The sequence below is a fragment of the Nerophis ophidion genome, linkage group LG03 (assembly GCF_033978795.1).
Source record: "Nerophis ophidion isolate RoL-2023_Sa linkage group LG03, RoL_Noph_v1.0, whole genome shotgun sequence".
NCBI lineage: Eukaryota > Metazoa > Chordata > Actinopteri > Syngnathiformes > Syngnathidae > Nerophis > Nerophis ophidion.
Window position 1 is genome coordinate 42,361,674 of NC_084613.1, and position 6,276 is coordinate 42,367,949.

General features: G+C 40.4%; 1 protein-coding gene across 3 annotated transcripts in view; it reads right to left on the reverse strand.

Annotated features, from left to right (window-relative positions):
- LOC133549615 (formin-like) overlaps positions 1 to 6,276 on the reverse strand; it is a 166,090-nt gene that overhangs the window by 80,308 nt on the left and 79,506 nt on the right. The gene's annotated exons all lie outside the window — the stretch shown is intronic.

Genomic DNA, 6,276 nt, shown 5'->3' on the forward strand with positions numbered 1-6,276 from the left:
TGAGGAATGCTCATCAAACTTATATGGAACATCCCACAGGTGTGCAGGCTAATTGGGAACAGTTGGGTGCCATGATTGGGTATAAAAGCAGCTTCCATGAAATGTTAAGTAATTCACAAACCAGGATGGTTGTGAGGGTCACCACTTTGTAAGCAAATTGTCGAACTGTTTTAGTACAACATTTCTCAACAAACTATTGCAAGGAATTTAGGTATTTTACCATCTACGGTCCGCAAAAGGTTCAGAGAATCTGGAGAAATCACTGCACGTAAGTGATGATATTACGGACTTTTGAGCCCTCAGGCGGTACTGCATCAAAAACGGACATCAGTGTGTAAAGGATATCATCACATGGGCTCAGGAACACTTCATAAAAACACTGTCAGTAACTACAGTTGGTCGCTACATCTGTAAGTTAAAACTCTACTATGCAAAACCAAACCCATTTATCAACAACATCCTTAAACGCCGCCTGCTTGGCTGGGCCCGAGCTCACCTAAGATGGACTGACGCAAAGTGTAACGGTGTTCTGTGGTCTGACGAGTCCACATTTCAAATTATATTTGGAAACAGCAGACGTGGTGTCCTCCAGAACAAAGAGGAAATAACCATTCGGATTGTAACAGGCGCAAAGTTCAAAAGCCAGCATCTGTGATGGTATGGGGGTGTATTAGTGCCCTAGGCATGGGTAACTTACACATTTGTGAAGGCACCATTAATGCTGAAAGGTCCATACAGGTTTTGGAGCAACATATTTTGTCATCCTAGCAACGTTATCATGGACGCCCCTGCTCATTGCAGCAAGACAAGTGTTACAACAGCGTAGCTTTGTAAAAAAAGGAGTGTGGGTACTTTCCTGGGCCGCCTGCAGTCCAGACCTGTCTCCCATCGAAAATGTGTGGCGCATTATGAAGCGTAAAATACGACAGCGGAGACCCTGGACTGTTGAACGACTGACGCTCTACATAAAACAAAAATGGGAAATAATTCCACTTTCAAAGCTTCAACAATTAGTTTCCTCAGTTCCCAAACGCTTATTGAGTGTAAAAAAAAAAGGTGATGTAACACAGAGGTGAACAACTCCTTTCCCAACTTTTTGGCACGTGTTGCAGCCATTAAATTCTAAGTTAATTATTATTTGCAAAAAAAAATTAAGTTTATGAGTTTGAACATCAAATATATTGTCTTTGTAGTGCATTCAATTGAATACGGGTTGAAAAGGATTTGCAAATCATTGTGTTCCGTTTATATTTACATCTAACACAATTTCCCAACTCATATGGAAACAAAGTTTGTAGATCAATCCATCCATTTTCTACCACTTTTGCCTTTCGGGTCATATTAGCAAACAAAAACAGAATACAACTGGCACTGCGCTTGGCGTTGTGCATCGTGTAACGTGTATCTTTTACAGCCAAGTGGGGGCGCTGTTTTGCCAGTGGCAGCTTATTTCAACAATGCTGTAAGTTTATCTAATGGAAAAAAATGCATTGCAAGCGAAACAGTGGTACTATAGGTGTCGATCTACATTTCTGCCAGTGGGTGCTCAGACGGGCGGTAAATCTGACGCTACTTTTCTTAGCATGTGTAGTTTTTGCTTGGTGGTAAGAAAGAATTTGCCATCAATCCCACGTGGGTGCTCGGATTTGTCCGTGGGTGCTTCTGGGCCCCGAACACACACGGACAATGCAGATTGCCGCCTATGAGTGGTAGAGTACCTCAATTTAAGAGTGTTTTAAGAGTAAAGGTGACCGGTTATGCAAAACCAACTTTGTTCTACCTTTTAAATGATAAATGATAAATGGGTTGTACTTGTATAGCGCTTTTCTACCTTCAAGGTACTCAAAGCGCTTTGACACTACTTCCACATTTACCCATTCACACACACATTCACACACTGATGGAGGGAGCTGCCATGCAAGGCGCCAACCAGCACCCATCAGGAGCAAGGGTGAAGTGTCTTGCTCAGGACACAACGGACGTGACGAGGTTGGTACTAGGTGGGATTTGAACCAGGGCCCCTCGGGTTGCGCACGGCCACTCTCCCACTGCGCCACGCCGTCCCTTTTAGTACCTGTTTTTGTGTATCTGATAGTTGCATGAATCCTGTAAATTTGAAATCAACCCATGGAGGCATTGGGGAGGTATTTACAAAACAATATTGCCTTCCTTCATTCTTCATCCAAACAAGCCGTTTAGAATTTACCCAATTTGTGACGTTTTCCCCATTTGGTGAGAGATTTAGATTTACAAGTGTGTGAACTAAAAACTCTATCACAAAAACAATTGAGCTTGTGAGTTGAGGTACTGTACTGCACACTGCCTGTAGTTTATGTTTTACTGTAGCAGATGGTCCTGGGCAATGTCAAGTTAGGTATGTGTGATAATTTTCCTCAATATGCAATCTTTGTAAGCTTTTGGTACTTTTATTTGTAATTTCCCATCTGGCAACACAAGCTACTACCAACAATGTTTGAAGTCAGCCATTTCACAACAAATGTAGTTAGTGCTTCCACAAAACCACGTTAAACATACAACATGCACACCTGTTCGTAAATGTAGCGAGGAGTTTGATGCATATGAGTTTAACCGTTCGACTGTGCCCACTGCCAAGCTTATGGTGGTACACCTTGATGGGGAACTGCACTTTTTAAGGGGAATTTTGCCTATTGTTCACAATCATTATGAGAGACAAGAACACATGTCTTTTCTTAAATAGGATTTTATAGATGATAAAAAATGGAGTCACCGTTGTAGCCTTCAAAGCCCTTTAAAACAACTTCAAAACCCTCCATCAAAGTTTTATGTACTCACTGCAAGTCTATATATAACATAGTAACAGACAAGTTCATAACAATATGTAATATGTACAATATTAACAGTATTTTTGTCGATTTAAGCATTGACGGAACTGATTTCCTTAGTGCATTTATTTCCGTTTCCATAGCAGCGCACTTCTGACTTCCGGCAACAAACGTGCGTTGCTCCTTCCGGAGACAAATGTTCGTGTTTTCTTATCATGGCAGACTTGGTAACAGACAACAATGATAATTTTTGGAAAAATGAGGATTCACAACCTTATCTTTTGAAAACTGAATAATATACTGTGGATGAACCACTGCTTCTAGAAGCGAGCACAAAGAAAATGGTGAACTGTTGGAGCAGACGGAAGCCGAGAGAGTGAGGTTGGCGTGACTTTGACGCTGTAAATGTGGAACTTGGAACCAAGATATTTCAACATAAATGGATTGCTTAACCAAAATAAACTGTTAAATTAGTCTCTGGCCAACTGGATCAAAGTCACAACTTTCCATCGAGTGAGTCATTTTAATATTGATCAGGATTCACGGAGCAAGTCATGCGTGTTATTACAACTACAGTACATCTGATGTCGAGCTAGCTGTGTACGAAGAAAACATAACATTTGATTCGAACGGGTTAATACTTTACAAACACTGTAAAGTATAACAGTGTCTGTAAAGTTGTTAATGTTTTTCAGTCGGTACAGTTTGATGTCCTGTCGCATTGTGTTGAGCATTACAAACTCAAGCGCAATTCAAGGCCTGACATAAAAGCTAGCTTATCCCTTGTCTTAGCTAGCTTTTACGGCTGATACCGAAGAATGCTTATGTGTTTTTCTGCTGGAAAGAGTTCCTCTGTCTTCACTCTTACGATAACAATATTGCTACAACTTGGGTATTATACAGGTAACATAACGTAAATGAAGTAGTCAGTCAGTCTACCCCAGGGCAGCTGTGGCTACAGATGTAGCTCACCACCACCAGGTGTGAATGAATGTTGAGTCACACTTCTCTGTGAGCGCTTTGAGTGTCTAGAAAAGCGTGATATAAATCTAAGTTATTAAGTATTGTTGGCAGTTTTTGAATTTTTTTTAAAAGTGATTCAGAGGTATATTTGATTGCGCCCATCCGCTGCATTGCTAGCCAACTAGAAAGAGCCGATTTTTACATGTTAGACTGCAAAAAAAAACAACCTCTTGTCTTCTTGTCTCTCATAATGACTGTAAATGATAGGCAAAATCCCAAAAAAGTCCAGTTCCCCTTTAACAAGAAGGGCTCGGGAAGAACAGAAGCAGTGGCTGGACCAGGTGACTGTTTAAACGGTACAAATGTAAAAAAAAAATGGTGTGGAATTTGAGCCCTATTTCCTCCTTTTGACTTAAGTAATACATAAGTGCTGTCTTACCACAACAGAAATGATAAGAAGAGTTGACAAGACCTATTCACTGCAATGGAAACTAACAGCTAGCTAGTGTCTTTGTCATTACTTTTCTGTAGGTCTGCGAGCCCTGCAGCACATTGCTACCTCTCACAGGTACTGCGTACTACGTATGCCACATTTGACTCTTGATTGCCAGTGGAGGCCAGCAGTTTTAGCTCTGTGATGGGGAAAAAACACTTATGCCCCTTCTTCTGATAAAAATAATAGCCTTGAGCTGCTAAACACAAATCATCTTAGAGACTTAAGTTTGATCTTTCTAAACATTTTTACCAGGTACAACAACAACAACAACGGTGTAGGCCTATGACATAAATCACTACTTTTCAGAAAATGCTGAGTGTTTGTTTTGATATCTTTTTTGTTGTTTAGTAATTTCTCACCACATATCAGGACTACAAAGAAGCCAGGGTTGTTGCAGTGAAAGCAATGGTCAAAGGCTGTGATGCATTTTCAAAACATAAATCACCATGACAATTCTAACACGATGCCTTATAGTTTTTCAACACTTTTTTTTTGTCCAGCCAGAATATACATCACTTTAAATCTCTGGGTATAAATAAAGTTTAACATTTCCTTTCAGTAGTGAAGAATTATAGAGCATCACAACAGATGTACTGCTATTGTCTGTACTCTATATCATCCTGCAAGTTGAAGTCAAATTCCAGAATTTGGTGATTTTCCTGCGACTAATGCAATGTGTTTTTTTCATTATAAAAACACCACTGGTGGGAGGAATCATAAATTTTGATAAAAAATTATTCTGCATTAACACAACCCAGACCTCTTTTCAATCCAGGACTGCTTCCACCAAACAAGGTAATACTTTGCATTCTGTTTCCCAGCTGTTGCTCTTGCAGCGAAGCTGACAATGTGCTCCCCATGTCTGGATCAGACGGAACGCTGGAGGTCCATTTCCTACATCTTATTAGAGTGGATTATTCAGTTTCTCAGCCATGCAGCCGTCAATCACACACCAAAGGGGGGCTTGCTTCAGTGTGCATGGCCGCGCTCTTATCCGAGGGGAGCCGGATATCGCTCCACGGCGACAGATCAAAGCTTGCCTGCCAACCGCCTCACACCCTCTCCTTCCACTTTTCACTCATCGGCTGGTATGGAGGTGCATGTGTGTGAACATGTGTGCTTATGTTTTTAGAGTGGGGTGTTACATGGGGGAGAACCTCCTACTGCCCTTTAGCCAAGGTGGCCCTTTTGGTATCCCAGTCATTCAGTTTAGCCACTCTCACTATCTTTTCTTAACTACCGCTTTACATCCCTACTTTAAGCCTCTAATTACATTAGATGTCCCAAACAGGCAAGTTCAAGGACAATAATCATTACACAAGTCCTTTCAAATGGTGGCCCAGGGGCCAAATTTGAACCGGGAATGACATTATACTCGCCCACAAGTTCAAAACTTAGGAGACAAAAAAAATTCCTAAGAAAACTAGAGTGGTCCTGTTGTATAGACGAACTTGGACGATTGTAAACACATTGGCAGATTCTTACATTGACATTTCAACCTTGCTGGAAAACATAGAATACTGAGTTCCAAATTTGTAATTTACACAACTGAAGCGTTTCCTAAGGCACCCCTTTGAGTCCTCTCATTTTTGGCAGTTACACATTTTTAACGTAATGTGATTTATGTAACTAAGGTGGTGCTGGGGCTTGTTTACTTCAGATGCAGTCCGTTATCATTTGTCCAACTTTTTTAGTCATATTAGTAGTGTACTCAAAGTTACATTTTTGTTCCTCTCTTTTTTTTATCATATAGGCTATACCAGTGGTTCTCCAATGGGGGTACGCGTACCCCTGGGGGTACTTGAAGGTATGCCAAGGGGTACGTGAGATTTTTTTATTTATTCTAAAAATAGCAACAATTCAAAAATTGTTTATAAATATATTTATTGAATAATACTTCAACAAAATATGAATGTAAGTTCATAAACTGTAAAAAGAAATGCAGCAATGCAATATTCAGTGTTGACAGCCGGATTTTTTGTGAACATGTTCCATAAATATTAATGTTAAAGA